Raw genomic sequence first — 21299 nt, 5'->3', positions numbered from 1 at the left:
CTAGTCTGACACTGATTTCAGGACCTAGAAAGTGAAACTCTAAACAGGGGGTTGGTACCTTTTCTGCCAAAGACCATTTTAATATTAATAGAATCATTTGGGGGGTCATACAATGCAAGGAGACGGACCGTGGACAATTCTTCCACCATGTATCTGGGTGAAAACACAAAAAACTCATGGGTCAAACCTTCTCGATCTCTACAGACCATCCCCATCTATAGCGACATTTTGCTATCATTTCCTTAAATATTTTCCTTTCCTCTTTCAAATTCTATCATTTACACAAGAAATTTGAAGTCATTTTAATCCTATTTTTTCTATAAGAGTTAATGTTTCTACAGTAGATATTTTAACACTTTGCCCTTGCCCAGAGCACTTTCTTTTGCTTTCTGTTTCTGAGATGTAAAATTTTCTTTCTATTTTCCTTCCTCTATCGCCCTCCTAAAACCTGTAGACCTGCCCAGTGACCCCGCCCCCAGCCCTATCTCCCATCCCCAATGGCTATAGGATGTAGAAATGTGCTTTCTATCTTCCAAGGTAATTTCCCTTAGGCATATAATTTCATTATTGGTATTTTAATAGTGATAAGGGGCTTGGACAGCTCCTTCAGAGTTCATAGTACAGTATTTTTATAAGAGTACTGTCTAGTTCTCCCTCTCGGAGAACCCAGCAAGCTACCAAGAGTATCCTGCCTGCACGGCAGAGCCTGGCAAGCTCCCTGGGGCGTATTCCATATGCCCAAAACAGTAACAATGATGGGTCTCATTCCCCTGACTCTGAAAGAGCCTCCAATGTGCACCGTTGGGAAGGACGAGTAAAGAAAGGCTGCTAAAATCTCAGGACTAGGATGAATGGAGACGTTACTGGTGCCGGCTCAAACAAATCGATGAACAACAGGATGACAGTGATACAGTGATACAGTAGTGTAAGGAAAGAATTAATGAGAGAGAGAGAGAAAGAGAAAGATCAACAGAGAGAGCTTTATCCTTGATTCTGGGTAACAGTTGCAGAGGGAACAGAAATAGATAAGTTTGAGTTTGGAGTAGAAATTCAATTTTAAGTTTGATCAGCTACCTGCTGCTAGAGTAAACAGGGCATGAATCTGAATATAATTTTACTCTGGGGATGTGCCCCAGAAATATATCTGAGATATTAAAGTCCACCTGGAACTCATGGAATAAGCTGCAAGGCATTCATTTAGCCATCTCGAAGGTGTGGCTGAGCAAGTTCTGTCTGTTGAACATGTTTACTTATTTTTCCAGTATTCACCTAGTGCATAATACATATGTATGAACAAAAAATGCATATATACAGCTGCCCCCTAGTAATCATGATGGTTGGCTTATAATTTGCTGCCTTGATGCAGACAGAAGTTTTTCGAGTGAAAGTATTTGCTATCTTATATATTAAGACAAGTCAGTGGGAGAGCTGACCGTGCATTCCTTAATAGCCAAGTTCTCAGGGTAAGTTCGGAGGCAGAAATGTACACGGGAGTCAGCTACAAATGCTCAAAATGCACTTGAGACTCATTTGTAGTTTTATGGTTTTGTTTTTTATGGGGCTGATGAAATTTGGGTTTCACAGACCAGATTTAAAAGGTAACACAACCTCAAAAACCATCAGAAAAATTGACCTCATGTTGAATAAGTACCCTCAAAATTTTTATTTTTCTATGTTCTAGTTTTAGGTTAGCAAAAGCCTGTAAGTGTAGCCAAAAGTCAATCTCAACTATAGAATGAACTTGAGATGGAGATAGAGGATTCTCACGGACTTGGCAAACTTTTCAAAAGATAGTTTCTATCACTGTCACTGTCATCCTGTTGCTCATCGATTTGCTCAAGCGGGCATCAGTAATGTCTCCATTGTGAGACTTGTTGTTACTGTTTCTGGCATATCAAATACGCTACGGAGAGCTTGCCAGGCTCTGCTATGGGGGCGAGATGCTCTCGGTAGCTTGCCAGGCTCTCCGAGAGGGGCAGAAGAATCGAACCCAGATTGGCCACATGCAAGGCAAATGCCCTACCCACTGTGCTATCGCTCCAGTTTCTATCAGGGTGCTTATATTATTGAAATGCCAGCAGAATTAATGGCTTCAAAGATAGTGGTTAGTTATAAAAAGACCCAGAGACAGGGGCCAGCAAGGCTTCCTGGAGGTGATAGAAACCATGTAGTTCTTGTCAAAGTGACCTCCTCGGTATAAGTCTCTTTTGTGTATTTCCTGGTGTTGCCTGACATAAAAGCATGCAGCTCCTATGAAAGTATTATTGGAAAGGTTGGAAGAGGAGAAGAACCAGGTGTCTGTTAGAAACTGCTGGAATACTGCGGAGGATGCTGGTTCGCCACAGAGGTAGCTGAAATGAGGTGACTGAACATGCATCCCGAGTTATTTCTTTGCCTCTCCAGTCAAAGAATACACAGTGCACACCAAAGTTAATCTCATCTCGAGAGTACATGAGAATGAAGAGACTAATACTTCAGCATCCCGGTGGCATAAATGTTGCTGCATCCTGCACGGAGACTTGTGCTCTCCAGATGAATTGCAAGCAGTTTTTCTTTGGCGTGCTGATACAGTGATTTCAAGATCTGCATTGCATATTGTGCTGGACATGCTGCTGGCAGGCCAGAGCAGAACTAGGTGGCCACTGGGTGCAGATTCACTCAACTGAGAGAATTTCATTATGGAAATCTCTCTGCGATCCTACCCTGCTACCAGCATCTGTCTCCTCTTTCCAGGGGAATGGTAATGATAATAGATACACAGTCACAGGTGCTAAAAACAATGGCTATAAACCCTCAGCACCTCCTGTCAGCCAGCCCCACCACAAAAAACACACATTTGGCAAGTCTAAACTCTTTGGCCGTGTGAATTCCAGAGCTTGCTCTCTATTGTTGAGACTCATGACATACACCGGACCTGAAGAGGCATTTTATAGTTTTTGAAAAGTTATTCATGAGTGTTCCATTTCAATTTCACAAAAATCCTATGAGGTGGGTACGATGGTTATCTCATTATTGTGATGATGTCTTGGGTGAATTTTTTTTCTTATGGGATTATTTCAATAAACAAACAGTACTTAAGGGCTAGAGTGACGGTATAGTAGGTAGGGAATGTTCCTTATACACGGGCGACCTGGGTTTGATCCCCAGCATCCTATATGATTCCCCAAACACCACGAGGAGTAATTCCTGAGCACAGAGCCAGGAGTAATCTCTGAGCATTGCTAGGTTTGGCTTGCACATTTAAAAGTATATATATATATGTATGTATCTATATTTTAAAAAATAAAACAGGGGCTGGAGTGATAGCACAGCAGGTAGGGTGTTTGCCTTGCACGCGGCTGACCTGGGTTCGATTCTCAGCATCCCATACGGTCCCCCAAGCACCGCCAGGAGTAATTCCTGAATGCAGAGCCAGGAGTAACCCCTGTGCATGGCCGAGTGTGACCCAAAAAGCAAAAAATTTAAACAAATAAAAAAATGAAACAAACACTACTTACATCTATAACCTCTCTCCTGACAGATGTATGCCCTAGACACACTGCCCATATACACATCGTCCTGCTAATCCCTGGAGTCTGTGACTTTGAGAAAGTTACAGATGGAATTAAGAGAGCCAATCAGTTTACTAATCTCTTAAAATAGGGAGTTTATCCTGAACTATCTGGGGCGCCTCTTGTAAACATAAGGGATCTGAAAACTGGCAGAGTCGGCAGTGATACTGCCCAAGGAGGGATAGATCTGTTTTGTTTGGCTTTGAAAAATGAAAGACTAGGATGAAGCTCCAAATGATGTGGTCTGAAGAAGCCGAAAAGCCAAGGAAACAGATTCTCTTTTACAACTTCCAGAGAAGAGTATGCTTTAGATGATAACATAATTAATTTTTAATTGTTGTTGTTTTTGTTTAGGGGCCACACGTAACAGCAGGTGCTCAGTGTTTACACCTGGTTCTGTGTCAGGGATCACTCCTGGTGGTGCTCAGGAAACTGTATGGGGTGCTGGAAATCAAACTTGGGTTGACAACCTGCAAAACAAGCCCCCTACCCATTGTACTATATCTGTGGCCCCACCTATGATTTCTTTGGGTTCATCATTGTCTGAGCTAAAGAAAAGAAAGATCAATGATTTGGGGAAGAGGGGGCAGGGGGGCAGGGAGGGGAACTCTGCTCAGCAGTGACCTCTGGTGATGATTGGGGGACTATGTATGATGTTGAAGACAGAAACGGGGGTTGGCAAATGTAAGGCAAACACTTTAATAACCTATACTATCTCTACCCCAAAACACTGACTTTTAAATCAATATACTTGTGGGTGAGGGCTAGAGTCTGAATGCTTATCAGTTCTACGAATTGTTTTAAATCTCATTGGCCTACATCACCTAGAGGTGGCAGAGGAATGCCAAGGTCAATTTGAAAGGGAATCAAGGACATGACAATAAGTTTGGGTTTTATTCTAAGAAGAGACAAGCAAAGAAGCAACATAATCTCAGCAAAGATCAGTTGACTAGTTTGTGGAGTGTAGATTGGATGGGGTAGGGAGGGCTGATGCCTGTACCAGAGAAGATCTCAGAAAGTGTGCCAGCTCAGCTGTCCAGGTAGCACAGAATTAGTTTGACTAAGGCTGGATCAGCTGAAATAGAGCAAAAGGGAGGGAGTCAGGATCCACTTTAGAAGCAGAATATTTTATGAAGATATTAAAGGAAAGGATCATGACATTTTGCTTATTCAATGTAATTGGAGCTATAACTTGACACACATCACATTAACACACAACAAGACTGTGTGTGTGTGTGTGTGTGTGCATGTCATGAAATTGTTGCCAAATTTAAATCAATACTGACTGCCTTATCTCAGAGTCAGATGTTTAAAAATTGGCCCCAAACAATGCTAGGGACTTATAATATTGTGTACACATTCTCTATGACTTATAGAAAGTACAACTCTAGATTCAGCTTGTCCTAGGTTCAGAGAATTTCAAGTTGGTTTCTCAAGCAGAAGTAAGTGCAGAAAACTGACATATTTAAAGCAAGAACGAATTTCATAACACTGAATTTCAATCCATTTGAGAATTTGTCCTTGTTTGAATTAAAAACAACAGTTTTTGAAATTGTGATGCATGATTCTTTGACCTAGGCATCTGTTCTGAATACAAATACCAGCATTTTGAATATAATTATCTCCTAACAAATAATATTTGTCATTTAAGTGTGTTTTTAACTTTATATTTCATAATGATACTCTGAGGAAGTCAATTTTTTATTAGTATAAACTCTACATCTAGGTAGACATTCCTCATGTTTTTATACAATGGCATAACTCCCTTTGTATATCATTATATCTTTGTATATCTTTAAATTGCCTCCCTTTTTTCCTTTGTGAGGGTTTAAGGATCTACTTCCAAAATGAACGCTGAGACAGATAGAGCTGTCCTTATTGAACTAGAAGTCATAGGAACACAAATTAAACAAATTGGTAGATTTTATCGTTTTCCTATGTTATAAATATTCTAACTAAACCAAACATAAAGAATTACTGTCCTCCTCTCCACCACACCTAAAGTGTTCACAAGAAAGAAAATCTGAACACCCATTGTTAATCTCCTTTAAAAAGCAGCTTAGATTGATTTTTTTAAAAAAAAATAAAAATAAAATCACTTGACTAACAATAGTACTCTTTGGCAAATTGACATTCACAGAGGGAGTTTTGTTATGTTCTGGGCATTTTAAGTAAGTTTTTAAGTCAGTAAAGTTAGCCTGGACACATGTGGACATAACAACCAATGGCCAGAAGGTGATACAAACAGTAAGTACCCATTGAATGGCCTCTAAGCCTATTCACTGGAGGAACTCAGCCTTTACTTTCCTTAGAAGACCTCAGGAGCTCTTAAAAATGCTGACCGCCAGAAGTGATCCATGAACACAGGGCCAGGAACAAGCCCTGAGCACTGCCTGCTGTGGCCCTCAAAACCCTGGACTGGAGAGATAGTACAGAGGGCAGAGTGATTGCCTTGCATGCAGCCAACCTGGGTTTGATCCCTGCCACCCCAGTGATTCCCTAAACTCAAAGCCAGGAGTCAGCCCTAAGCACAGCCAGATGTGGATCAAAAATAAAAACAAAAACAGGCAATCGGAAAATTTAAAAAATGCTGAATCTCAGACTATAGCCATTTAAACAGAACTTGGGGGGAGGGTGGCGGGGGGAAAGGAGCCTGGCTTTACAGACTCCCAAGTATCCTGAAATGTAGCCATAATGGACACAGTACTTCATACAAAAGATGCTCTACGCACAGTTTATCAGGATTAGGTGCGTTCTCCAAGCTTACATGAATCTTAGAGAAGTGGAATTTAGAAGTTTCTGGATAAAAAGTTTATTCAGAGAAGAGCATAAGGAAGTTGGCACTGTTTACAGCTTGATAGTAACCAGGTGTGTACCATGTAATTGCTGTGAAGAACAGGATAAAAATAATTCACCACCAACTGAACAAAAACATCTTCTTAATAGGTCAAACGTGATCAATGATTACATTGTGTTTCTTAACTAAAAAGCAGGCAGGATCTTAGAAGTGAGATCATAGGGAGAGGGTGAACAAACACAGGCCACTCAGGAACTTGGCTTCCATGCAAAACCCAGGGTTCTTTAAACCAGCAATCAAGGAACAATAGGAGGAAGCTAGAATTGTTTCTAATTGGGGAAATTAATTCAATCCCAACTGAGAGACACTACCACCTCAAGACTCTTACACAGACTACTGACATTTGAAGAAATTGATACTCACTGGAGAATCTTTATGAAGGAATACTTAAAAACTATGTTACGATGGAAGTTGTAATTAAATTCCATTTCCTCAGTACTTCTGAAGTAAATAAATTATGAGATGAAAATTCAATAAATACAAATTGATTCTAACAAATGCCTACTACCACCACCAGTAATGATGATGTGTTTTGGCCTCTGTTTTATAACCACACCAAACCTTTCAAAATTATTATTCTGAGAGCCCATGTTAGCAGAGGGTTTTGTGTAGCTCGAACTGGTAAACATCTGGGAATCCAGGTGCGTGACATTTAAATTCTCTGTGGCAGAAGTGTTTCTTCATCATATGAAACTGTCACATTATTATTTTGTCTAATGATACCATCATTATCATATTCACTTGAGTGACAAAATGCCAGATTTATGCTCGTCAGTCTTCTGCTTTGTCTTTCTAAATCAAAGAGCTTTTTCTTTTCAAATCTGTCAAATTAACATGGTGGGCTCAGGCAATAGAGAGGAATTACAGTTGTGATATTCAAAAATTATATGCCATCTTAGTCCATCCCTGTAATTCAAGCATTAAATTTGATGCTGCCAAGATTTAATCATTTAATCGTGAATAGTTCTGAATTTAATTATGTGTATCCAGACAAACATTTAAGTGTGAAAAATTCTATCACAAAAAATAAGAAAAAAGCATACACAGTTAAGAATTAAAATAGAAAAAGAAATATCCTTCTTATGAGTCTGATAAACAATACAATTGTGAATTTTGAATTAATTAAAAGAATAAATTTGCTTTTCTTGTTACTTGAAAATGATTTTTTGACTTCAAACAAATTGAAACAAATATAGTTAGTAAAAGCTACATTAGTTATAGGTGCAGAAAGATTTCTAATACTTTGCCTAATAAACTAAGAGAAGCTAGTAAAGCTAGAAAAAAGCAAAATTAAGATATTTTAATTGTGAGGGACTGTAGGTATGATAATCAAATAGCATGAGTTATAATATTGGCTTAGATATTTATACATAAACTGGACAAGTTATTTAATTATAAAGTCTGTTGCAATGCTACTTTACTTGTATATCTTGTTGAGGATGAAAAAAGACAATGTTTCTGGCACATAGGAAGTACTCAAAACTGTAATTAATAGCAAGATTTATTACTTGTCTATTCCTTTATACTAAATGATAATATATAATGATGCTACTTCCTAAAAAGCAACTTTATTTCCAGTTATTATCTAGCATAGAAAAAAGATAATAGACAGAATCTGGACTTTTAACATGCTCAAAAGGAACTTCTATATATATGGGAATAAAATTAAAACCCAACTTTCAATCTATAGTCTGCTTTCAACCCGTCTCTCCTATCCTGAGTGGATCCTCCACTGCACTTTTGTTGGTGTCCTGTCACGGGGGCGGAGGGGGGGAGGTGGAGGCATGGGGGGGGCTCGGATAGCATGGGGAGGGGAGGGACGGACCCTGGGGTCATCGATGAAGGAGAATGGGCACTGGTTGCGGGATGGGTACTTGAGTATTGTATGACTGTAACACAGGCACGAAACTCTGTAACTGCACTCTCACGGCGACTCATTTAATAAAAAAAATAAAAATTAAAAAAAAAAATAAAAAAATAAAAACTGAAAAAAAACCCCAACTTTCAATATAATAGCTCATTATAACGAATTTGTAACCCAATGATTAACCTTAGATACTGTGCGGACATCAATAAAATGGGACTCATTAAACAAGATCTGCTTCATTAAACTAATGACACCATCCAAACACCCACCCAGTCACATAAAATAACACCTTTTGGGGCCTCTGTGGTACTTTGCATTTCTTCACTGCTCCTCACCCCAGCATTTAACTCATGGAGAATCTCTCCAAGTTCTTACTCTTCCCCATTCCTCACTTTTACAACATGGCACGCTTGCCTCTATTGCTTTGGGTGTCTGCTTCTTCCCACTCTTCTGCTCAATCACCCATATATCTGGTTCACAATCTCTCCTATTTTCCCAGTACAGTTTGTTTCTCTGTTTACCTTCATTCCATAGAAAGCCCTTGAATTTCTCCTTCTAGAGGTTGGGTGACAATAAAATTCTAGATTATCATAGTTTAAAGAACACATTTTGAACACAGTTTTACTAAATTCTAAAAGTACCCTATATTTCCTGATTAGATATTATATATGCAATTAAACTTTATAATTCCACAGAAATGAAGGTCAAATCCCACATAAAGGGAAGTCCAAAATTGCTAATGATGATTTAATTCTGTTAGTCAACATGTATTATATCGCATAAACCAAGCACAGAGTCTCTCTCTATATATTCAAAAAAAAAAAAAAAAGAAAAAGAACTCAAACCTGATGAATACTGGTACATGAGAAGCAAGATCACATACAAAATATTTGTAAGCTAAAATCATGAGTTTTCTGGAAAGTCTGAAGAAAATTAGTTATTTTTTACTAGAGATGCTACAGGTTATTCATATAAAATGATTAACACAAAAAAATGGCAGAGAAGTAGTTCAGGGATTAAGGCTTTTGCCTTGTAGACGCTGATAGACCAGCTGGCCCTAGTACAGTCCCAACACCACATATGGTTCCCTGAACACTTCCAGGAGTGATCCCAGAGCACAGAGCCAAGAGTAGGCTCTGAACACCACCAACTATCATCCTTCACCTCCACAATTAATTGATTGATTAATAAGACAATACTTAGCACAATATTATAGTTCAGCATCTAAGACTTGTGGATAAAAGTAGCTATTTTCTATGTCCCTGATGTGTTTATATGTATGAATGTATGTGGATCCTTTAATTCTTTTCTCCAAAGATGATCTCCATCGCAGTTCTAAAGAAGGGATGGTAAGGAAGAGGATCCAAGTACTGTAAACTGTATAGGATATACGCAAATAAGCACTTATAAGATCAAGCTGCTTCTATGGTTTTCATCTGAATTTTTTTTCATTCATTTAATAGTCATTCCTTTACTTAAAATGATTTAATCAATGTTTATTGATATACTCAAATGTTTATTGCCTCTTCACTCTTTCTCCCGTTCCAGATATCAAAATGAGGAAGCAAAACACAAAGTTCCTTTTCTGGCATGCATTATAGGGGAGGTATATGTTCAATAAACAAAATAGTAAATAAAGTGTATCAGATGGTGATAAGTTTACTAGAGAAAAATAAGGTAAGGTAGAAAACAGGTGTATGGAATTTATATGATTATTCTTCTTATTGTATGCAGATTGCTATTCACCTGCCTGTCAGATCTTAATTAGGCTCATCAGCGTACAGACTATCCCATCAAAATCCCACCCAAATCAGCTGGCATGGGTCAGATAGGATACATAGTAGAACACCAATAGTTTTCATGAGGAGGTTCTAAGAATAGCAAACTAAATATAGAATGAACATCTAGAACTCAAGAAATAAATTTAGGAAGAAACTTAATAATGTAAAGTGAATAGTATATTCCAGTAGTATGTTACTTTTCAATATGTGAAGATCAGAACATAAAAGGCAATTGATACTATTTTTAAAGAGCACTTGGGAATGATTATGTATAGCACTTGGGAATGATTATGATTATGTATAGCTGGAGAGATGGTTCAAAGATCTGGAGAACATTTTTTAAAACATTATGTAGTATATATTTATTGTCATACACACAGAGACACAGAGAGATGCTTCTCTTGACTGAAATTATGCAATTTTGCATTCCTATCATGGAGAGCATTCTTTCATGTAGGAAGTCTGGATTTGATCCCTGGCACCACAGGGTCTCCTGAGTCTATCTGGATGTAACCCTCAAGTTAAAAAAAAATGTGTATATATATATATATATATATTAGTATATAAGAAAAATTCTGGATTCTCTAGAAAGTATTCTATTCATTCTGTTGAGATAATTTATGTTTTCAGTGTGTAGGGGACAGAGAGAGAGACAGAGAAGGGGGGAAGGAAGGAAGGAAGGAAGGCGAGAGAGAGAGACAGAGAGAAAGGAGAGAGAGCAAGCAATACAGTTATCTGTGGAAGTGAATTCCAGGTAAAGAGACCAGGAAGTACAAAGTCGAAGGCAAGAATATACCAAGATTGTTCCGTGAGAGGGCTGGAGTGATAGCACAGTGGTTGGGCTTTCGCCTTTCACGCGGTCAACCCGTGATCGATTCCTCTGCCCCTCTGGGAGAGCCTGGCAAACTACTGAAAGTATCGAGCCCGCACGGGCAGAGCCTGGCAAGCTACCCGTGTGTATTGGATATGCCAAAAACAGTAACAATAATTCTCTCAATGAGAGACGTTACTGGTGCCTGCTTGAACAAATTGATGAGCAACAGGATGACAGTGTTCCGTGAGCCAAAGGAAGAAGAGGTCAGAGAAATTTGAGTGTGGGAGGTGAGCTGGACACCTAACGTTTTAGGACAAAAATAAAGATTTTGGCTTTTATTTTGATTGCACGTAGGAAGTGAAAGGTTTTTGAGCAGAGGAGTGAAATACTCTATTATGTATCAGTCTGTATGACTGATGTAGTTAATCTAGGAAGAATAGACTAAAGGGAGTTGGCAGTAAGGACAAGGGTAGAAGCAGGGGTCCTATTAGCAAATAATTGCAGCAATACAAAGTTGAAGGTGGCTTGGAATAGAATGAAAGACATGGAAGTGGTGGAAACCAGTCGGTATCTGTCACAGATTATAAAGATGTTGTTCTGCATGTTAGTATAGTGTCTCATGTTAGTATAGTGTCTCATTTAACATTCCCTAAAAGGCTGTGAAATATTTATTCTACCATATAAGAGGGAAAATGAATATTTTTCATGTGTATTTGAAGTTTAATGTGTTCAGTAGACTGCAGGAGTGTAGGGGTATAATTTATTTTTTGGTTTGGGTTTTTGTTTGGTTGGTTTAGGGGTTTTTTTGTTTGTCCATTTGCTTTGGGACCATACCAACTGCACTCAGGACTTAATGCTCGGCGATCCCTCCTGGCAGGTTTGCAGAACCATGTGTAGTGCTAGAAATCGAATCCAAGTTGGCCACATGCAAGGCAACTGCCCTACCCGGCCTGCACTGTCGCTCCCTCCCACAGATGCTGTCTTGAACTTTTGAGTTATTATTCCTGTCTCCTCCTGTTTAGGAAACTCTTTCCCCAAGAGTTCTTTTAAGCTGCCCCCACTCCCCTTTTAATCCTGTCGCCCATCTATTTAAGGCCAGAACAAATGCTTAATTAAATTCATAGAATCTTCTGTTACCTATCAATTCCACTAGGACCCAAGGAATTTCTCAAACTTCATAATGTTCTGAGGAGAAAATTCGAAATCTTTCAAATGACTTGTCAGTGTCTTCTTCATTCGGTGATCGGTATTTTCTGCACGTTCATGACTTCATCTCTAGCTGGTCTTCCCATCTCTAAATACTACCCTTTCCCTCCCCCAACACACATATACACATACTCACATGAAACACACACACATACCCATACCACATACACGCACTAGTTGAGAATATGCACAAAATAACATTTCTCTTCTTCTGTAAAGTTTCCAGGTTATTAGAACAACTTCAGTTGTGTGTTTCCTGCTCTGGAAGGAGGGGAAGTAAATCATGACAATAGCAGACCGAAACAGAAACTATCAATTAGTCCTCTCAGAAAATAGTTATTAAAACCTCAGCAATCACAAAGATATCTTTGTCTTCTCAGCATAAAAGAACTTTTGTATTTTAAAAGCATTTCTGGACTAGAACGTGGTAAGAAAGAACATGTGAGGGGGCAATAGAGTCCGGGGAGAATTTCAAGTAGGCAAGTTTTTCCTTGAACATAATTAGAATTTAAACAGCACGATGCCAATTTTTCTACTCTCTCTCGTGGTTGGGGAATAAATGAAAATTAACAGCATCTTTACTGAGATCAAGCATAGAGTAATTCTAGCTAAGTACCTTATAAAATCAAGTTAATTTCCATTCCTGGAATAAACAGTCCCTCAAAGTCCTGTGAATGAAAAGTCAAATCTAAACTTGGCAATTTTATTCACTTTAGGTTCTATTGGATCCCGCTCCCCACACCAATCTCCTACGTAAAAGCAAGCAATGTGGGAGAGGTAATCATTTAGTCTCCTGACAGCCTTTCAGCTCTCTCTCATTCTGGAACTTTAGTGTTTCTTTGAAGAGAGCTTTAGTGTAGTGTTCACTGACATGGGTTTTGGCAGTCTGGTGCCTTGCTCCCAGAGCCAGCATGGCACTACAATAGGAGACCATTTGGCTGAATTGACTGCATCAGTAATAGCTCTACAATGTATTTTAGTATCCTTAACCCCCAATAGAGTGTGGAGAGTGTTCCAGTTCCTAATGGTTATTACTCATGTGTGTGACTCTCCATTCTTTCATTTTCTCTTCTGTAAAGTGACACTGAGTGGTTTGAAGTTACTGGGGAAAGATTAAACACAGACTTACTGATAACTGAGCTTGATTCTATTCCTAAAGACAATTAAATGGACTCTGTTACTCCAGTATTGGTGGCTATTGTGGCCCATGTATGAGAAATGAGTTATAAAGAATGGCAGGTCTTACATTTGGGTCGGACTGAAGCGATAGCACAGTGGGTAGGGCATTTGCTTTGCACTTGGCTGACCCGGGGTTTGATTCCTTTGTCCCTCTCAGGGATCCCGGTAAGCTACTGAGAGTATCCCACCCGCAAGACAGAGCCTGGCAAGCTACCCGTGGTGTATTTGATGTGTCAAAAATAGTAATAACAAGTCTCACAGTAAAGACGTTACTGGTGCCCGCTCAAGCAAATCGATGAACAATGGGACAACAGTGTTACAGTGCAGTTCTACATTTGGGTTCTACATTTTTTTTCATTTTTTTTAATTAGTGAATCACCATGAAACAAAGTTACAGACTTACAGGTTTTCAAGCTTCCATTTCAGTCATACAATGATCGAGTGCCCATCCCTCCACCAGTGCCCATTCTCCACCACCAATGGTCCCAGCATCCCTCCCACCACCCCCACCCTGTCCCCTTCACCCCACCTTGCCTCTGTGGCAGGGCATTCCCATTTGCTCGATCTCTCTTTTTGGGTGTTGTGGTTTGCTACAGAGGTATTAAGTAGGCATCTTGTTCAGTCTATAGTCTATTTTCAGCCTGTATCTCCCATCCCTAGTGGGCCCACCTAGTACCCTTTGCTTGGTGATCCCTTCTCTATCAGAGCTGCTTCTTCACCTAGCATGTGTGGTCAGCTTCCAAGCTGTGAAGTACTCCTCTTGATACTTATCTCTAAGTGGAATGATTTTCAACATCAGTGATTCAAGAATAATGCTCCTCAATGGAAAATATAAATGTGATCATTGATATCACAATAAAATACTAATTTCCAAAAGTATAAATGAATGGATCAGAAACATGGTCAGGAAACTTTCAAATTAGAAGAAACAATGTCTGATTCCATTCAAGAATAGAATATTATTTTATATATTAGGTCTTCATGTTAATAACCACCTCAAGAAAATGTAAATATTCTTTAATTTTTAATTAAGTCTCCATGTTTATAACCACCTCAAGAAAATGTAAATATTATTAATGTCCACAATAACTTGGAGGAAATTAAATTATCCAAAATATTTGTATGCAAGGCTTGGCCTGTGCTTTGCTGGGGACTCACAGCAAGCAGGATGGAGTTCTCTATCCTTTGGCTTGAGGGTCCTGTGCGCCTTGCTTTGGCTGAAGGGGTACTAGCTGACTTGACATGCTGATGACATTATGGGCCTTGAACTCTTCCATTTCTGCAATTGTCTTACTTCTCTAACTAAGCAATCATGCCTTCAAGAGGCCTCAGAATGACATATGTGGGGACTCATAAAGGAAACTACCAGTGAAATCTGGGGCTAGGATAACTAGCCTTCCTCTGGCCTTATGTGTGTGTGTGTGTGTGTGTGTGTGTGTGTGTGTGTGTATAGGCATATATATATATATGTATATATATGTCTCTTGTGAGTTTTCTTGGTAGTTATACAGTAATGACTAATGAAAAATGGCTGCTTACTAGATATTAACTGTTTAATAGTAGCTATACATATATTATCTTATATAATTTTGCCTCAAACTCCTGGGCCAAATAGTATCATCTAAATGTTGAAAGAACATAGACAATAAATTAGACTACCAGGACTCTAAAGCACAATGCTCTTTAGGTGCTTTTAAAACTTATTTTTTTATTCATAAAATTTATTTATAAAATTATTCATTAAACAAAGACTAGAATGAGATTCTAAATATGGTATTTCCGCCAAGACTTATATATTTGAGCTACTATTCTCCTTGATTTATTCCAGGTTAAACTCTAGCCACTTGACTAGCCTTAAGACTCTAAGTATCGATAAACTTTTACCTATCTCAGGTTTGAAGATGCTTTTTATCTTTTTGAGACATATTTTCTCTGTTCTTTGATGGTTGATTTTTCCCCAGTATATGGATTTTGGAAGGTTTATCTGACTACTTTAACGTATCCTTATCCTTCCCTTTTTTTTTTTTTTTTGCTTTTTGGGTCACACCTGGCTCTGCGCAGGGGTTACTCCTGGCTTTGCACTCAGGAATTACCCCTGGCCGTGCTCAGGGGACCATATGGGATGCTGGGATTTGAACCCAGGTCGGCCACGTGCAAGGCAAACGCCCTACCCGCTGTGCTATCTCTCCAGCCCCATCCTTCCCTTCTAACACTCTATTTGTTTACTTCATAACAGTGCTCTGTGTTTTTTTTTAAACTTCATTCTAGGCACTTTGATTTATAATATTGATAATTTCAGGGCTTCAGGCAAAAAATCTCCCACATCACCCCTCCCAACAGAGTGTCAACTTCCCTCCACTATATCCCAGTGTTCTCCCTACCCCTGTCATTTTGTTTAGAGACTGTCCTGGTGATGAGAAATTTCATCCTATTTTACTATTACCTTGTGCTATAGTCTCTATGCAAAAATGATCAGTTTCCATTCTCATAAAAAATGTGTAAAAGTCAGAGAATTTATAATACTTGAACAGAAAATTAGGGGGTAGGGAAAAAGTTATGGAGTTTGTGTTTATTGTTCCTGGCCTGGACTTGTTAGTCATTCTCAATAGTATTTCACAAGATGTTTTATTCTTCCCAAATCACCACATGGGGCCATTCAAATGCTGAAGTTCATACTATAAGTTATGACCTATATCTTTTTTTGTAAAGATGGCTTTATGTAGAGCTGTCTTCAAATCAGGTATCAGGTCTGGAAAAATAGTACAGTAGGTAAGGTACTTGCCTTGCATGTGTCCAACACAGGTTCAATCCCAGGCACCATATATGTTCTCATGAATACCACCGGGAATGATCCCTGAAGGCAGAGCCAGGAAAAGGCCCTTAGCCTAGCTGTGTGTACACCCCTTCTCACCTAAAAAAGAAAAATCCACCATTATTCTTGAAGGTTCTGCATTTGTCCACAGGGAGTCATGAGGAGAAACCATTGATGAAGGACCACAATTTCAAGTTCACAAGACAAGTCCGAACACAGTTCCTGAAATAAGTCTCCCTGTCAGTTGAAACAATGATAAAATCTATATAATAAGGAAGATATTTTGTGATCAATTAAAAAACCTTAAAGCATACATTTATGAAAGTCTTAATTCTTGTAGCAGAAGCTGAATTTGTTTTTGTACAAACTTAATAAAAAAAGCACAAGTTATTTGCCTCTATTTTCCCTGTAATAAAACTTCTAAATTCACCTCAAAACATTGTATTGATTTGGAGGGGTCACACTGATCATAGGCTTGGAAATTACACTTTGCCCCATGTAGTATCAGTAAAGTGAAAAATACAAGTAAGGGTTTGAGATGAAGGTTCATACTCATGTGAGTTCATGCTCATATCGTTCCGTTGATTGTGAGGTTGGAGTCAGAACAGAGTGGAAAGAAAGGGCATTTTTCAAATTTACAAATTATTATACAAATGAAATGGCCTTTTGGCACTATCTAAAGTGGGCCATTGTAAAAGAAAAAAATCATTTGTTTTCCTTTCACTTTTGACATTGTAAAATGAATATCCCTTTAGGAGAATTGTAAATGGAGACTCACAAAATTCATTGTCCTATTCATTCAATGTGACAAGAATGAAAAGGATTTAACAGAAAATAAGGCAATAAAGTTGAATTTTATTTTTTTTATTGTTTATCACATATATTTTTCCAATGACATCATAATGGTATCAGTTAAATACATTTTAAGCCCTCATTGTGTTTTGTGCTTCTAATAACTTACAAGGTTGGGAGTTAAGGGACGTGAAATAGATCTATTTTGACTCTGTTTGGTATCAACTCATCTGATGTTTTCATTCTAAATGTGAAAATATTTCTATTTTAAGAGCTGTTCTTTTGCATAAAGGGAAATTTTAATCTAAAAATAAAGTCCATAAAGATAGGAAGAACATAAAGGTGATAGATAATAGATGGATAGATGGACACTTTCCTAATAAATACTGTTATCATACACAAATGACAGAAATATGAACCTCCCATTCCAGTTAGGAAAATAATCTTTTGATCCTCCAGCCACTATTTGGGCAAAATTTTTCACTTATAAATAAACATGCATAAAGAACAATCCATGATAATTGTTAAGTGAAATGAGTCAGAAAGAGAGGGAGAGACATAGAAAGATTGCACTCATCTGTGAAATATAAAGTAACAGGATGGGAGGCTAACACCCAAGAATATTAGAGATAAGTACCAGGAAGTTTGTTCCATGACTTGGAAGCCGGTCTCACATGCTGGGGGAAAAGGTAGCTCAGATAGAGAAGGGAATACCATGTAAAGTGTGCTTGGAGAACCCACTCGGGATGGGACATGTGTGCTGAAAGTAGACTATAGACCAAACACGATGGCCACTCAATACTTCTATTGCAAACCATAACACCAAAAGGAGAGAGAGAACAAAAGGGAATACCCTGCCACAGAGGCTGGGTGGGGTGGGGTGGGGGGTGGGGGAGGTGGGGGGGAGTGGGGAGGGATACTGGGATCAGTGTGGTGGAGAATAGGAACTGGTGGAAGGATGGGTACTCGATCATTGTGTGACTGGAACGCAAGCACGAAAGTTTATAACTCTGTAACTGTTCCCCACAGTGATTGACTAATAAAAAATTAAAACACACACACAGAAAAGAACAGCCCAAGATAAGAATATCAATAAATGACAATAATTAATGATTTTAGAGTTTGTAACTTGATTTTGTACTTTATATTGGATTTTCAAATATATGTATTATGAAGGTTCTCACTAGCTGTTAAATGTTTTTATTTTTAGAAACAATACGGAAAATGAGTTCACAGAAATAATAAATTGAACTATGGGACTAGGGAATGGAATTATTAAATAAAACTATTTCCCAAAGATATAATTTACCATGATCAAACATTTTATATTCAGAGCCCATATTCATTTTATATCTATTTTCCCAGTATAAATATTAATAGATTACTTTTAACTGTTATACATGTAACCATTTGGATAATAGCATTGTATCTACTCATGAGTCATCATCACTGTCATTAAATGGCCTCAATTTGAGGAAGATAAATTATTTTTAACTTCAACTAAGTTGTTTTATTGAAAAACCACTATAAATTAAATAATGAAAACATTAACAGCAGTGATTTTACAGACCATATTTATTTTGTGATAACTGTGTTCTAGGTAATATACTAGACAGTTTACATTGCAACTGCTCATATAACAGCAGCCAGGCTGTTTTCACTTGGGGCACCCCAGAGGTGGGGCAGGTGAGAACCCTCCCCATCCCAAGAAATCCAGCCCTGGCAGCTGACCTCCACTACCCAACTACCTCCATGCTCCAGGCAGCTTTCCAGACATTATATGACACTACCTATCCATTTTCCATAATTAACACACCATATTTGATGGAGTTCAGACAGTAGGCAACAAATTATATAGAATTTTATATATATATGTGTATATATATATATATATACACACACACACACACACCTCTCAGAGAGCCTGCCAAGCTACTGAGAATATCTCAGGCAAAGACTGGCAAGCTACCCGTGGTGTATTCGATATGCCAAAAACAGTAATGATAGGTCTCATTCCCCTGACCCAGAAAGAGCCACAAATCATTGGGAAAGAAGAGGCTGCTAAAATCTCAGGGCTGGGATTAATGAAGATGTTACTGGCACCCGCTGGAGTAAATCGACCAGCAACAGGATGACAGTGATACAGTGATAAAGTGATACTAATGCTTTTAAATAAAATATTTTCCTATATGGTCAGAGAGGTAATACAGCAGAAAAGGCACTTTCTTTGCACACCATTGGCACTGACTCAATCCCTGGCATCCTATATGCTCTCCCTAACCCACCAGAGATAACCCCTGAATGCAGAACCAGGAGTAAGCCCTGAGAAGCACCAGGCATGGCCATCAAACAAAAACTAAATAAAATATTAATTTGTATACCAATTGAAAGGAACATATCTAAATACTTCTAATTCAGAAACAAAATAGCTCTAATGAATCTTTAATATGCCTACTTTACAACTAGATTTAGGATCAAATAACTAGAGGATAACTTAAACTATCCTTCAAATAATGAAATTCTTAATGACTTCATGTCAGAATTATTCCATGAAAACTTCTTTATTTCAGAAGACTTAAAGTGAACTCCTTCTCTTACTAAATCACATTTGCTGTATTGGAATTTCATTGAACCACAGTTTACTACCTCTTAAACCAGCACTTAATCTTGATAACATCCAAACAAACGCAGCCAAAATTTCAATCACCAGAACTTTTGCTGTGTTTCCTGGGCATAGAAGTGTTTCCTTTGTTTTTTCTAATGATTGTGAACCAAGGTTTGGTACGTTGCATTCGAGTTTATCTTAAGGAGTATAGTCCAGTCTTTGAAAGATCATTTATCACCAAGGTCTGCCAAGTTCTCACCGTCATTTGCAACAAGGGCTTATCTGTTCTCCTAAGTCCAGACGCCATTTTAGAAAGGTGCTGACTGTGTTCCCTCGATCGCTACTAGTTAAATCCTGAAGAGAATTTTTTAAAGGATCCTTTGGTTTTAACATATCAAAAATTACATCCTTGATATCTCAAAATGGAACAGGATATTGTCCATGGATTTTCATTAGTCCCTATTTGACCCTTAAGAAATAATTAAGGGACAGGATAAAATATTTAGATAACCTTTGTTCTCTATACCAAACAATCTGAAAATACACCGAAGAGTTGCATGCTCTTTTCTATTTTTTAATGCGAGAACAAAATCCAGGTAGGTTTTATAATCCATTTCTCTATCATAAATGACATGGTCTAAGAAGACACTGGCCATGTTGCTGTTCAGTAATGGGAAAGCTCACTACTGAGCATGCCATTGTGATCTTTAGCCAGGTTCAAATACTGCCCATAAATCCTTAGGGAAGAAGAAGCAAAAAACCCCATGTTTCTGGAATCTCTTTGGATAGTTTCTCATGGGTTAGCTCTAATAGATCATCTGGAAAGTTGCATGCTAAAATGTGATGAATTTCGATCTTCTCTGTTCTTAGAAAATCTCAAAAGAACTTCCTAAGGGCCATACATATATAAAAGGAATAAAAAAGATTTTTCCAGTCCATCAAATTGTGACAAAGTAGGAATAAGTTAAACGATGTAGTTTTCTAAGTCTGATTCCTGAAGGTTCTCTTGTCCAGCAACATCATATAAACAGAGTCCTATTCTTATTTGAGGAAGCCACATCTTTCTCATGACATAATTGAAAAAGTGGATGGTAGAAATTCTTCCATAATAATCGGTGTGAAGGAGTTTAGCAAAAACTTTTGCTGTAAAAAAACTAATTTCATTTTGATCCAGCTTTTCCACCATCTTTCAGAAAATTTTCATAATTAATCACTGCCTCTCCTCCAGTTAGAGGTGGTATCTGGTGCTTGTCCAGCAAAAACCATAAGTTCTGTAATTCATTATCTAACAGTGCTCTGCTTTTCCTTTGCAGAAAGATAGCTCAATTTCTGTCATAAAACTTCATCTTTAGCTGGAAGTCTATAATAAAAGTGGGGAAGGGTCTTACAAAATTCATTTGTGTATTTTTTCCACCTCCTTTCCATTTGGAGGAATACTTTGGATTAGTGTTGGGTGTCACAAGCCACTGGTGAAGGATTTCGTTCCAATTCATGGCTGACTCCTGTGCTGCAGTGCTGTTCACTCTTTACTAGTGGCTGATTCCAGTCCCTACCAGCTGCTCATTAAATTTTTGTAACAAACTCTCACTATGTAAGAGCTCTTATTTCTATATGATTTTTGGATTTTTGCTATTGTTGTATGTTGTTGTTGTTGCTGTTTTCTAAGTAATGGAAGCACAAAGAAATAAACAATTTGGCCAAGTTCTCACAGATATGCTGCATTGAATCAATATTCAACAATCTATTTTGATTCCTAGATGTATCTTTTCTTAAGTTCTTGTAGTATCAGGAACTTTATAATAGTTAGGCTAGTATGTATGACATAGTGCATGAAA

At 38.1% G+C, this 21299-nt stretch overlaps 1 pseudogene; it reads right to left on the bottom strand.

Annotated features, from left to right (window-relative positions):
* Positions 1–19691: 19691 nt before the first annotated feature.
* Positions 19692–20957, bottom strand: LOC101553841 (serine/threonine-protein phosphatase 2A regulatory subunit B'' subunit gamma-like; annotated as a pseudogene).
* Positions 20958–21299: the final 342 nt, after the last annotated feature.

The sequence above is a fragment of the Sorex araneus genome, chromosome 1, assembly GCF_027595985.1.
Source record: "Sorex araneus isolate mSorAra2 chromosome 1, mSorAra2.pri, whole genome shotgun sequence".
NCBI classification, from domain to species: Eukaryota; Metazoa; Chordata; class Mammalia; order Eulipotyphla; family Soricidae; genus Sorex; species Sorex araneus.
Note: the sequence above shows the minus strand (reverse complement) of the source record. Positions and strands in the feature narration are given on the sequence as shown.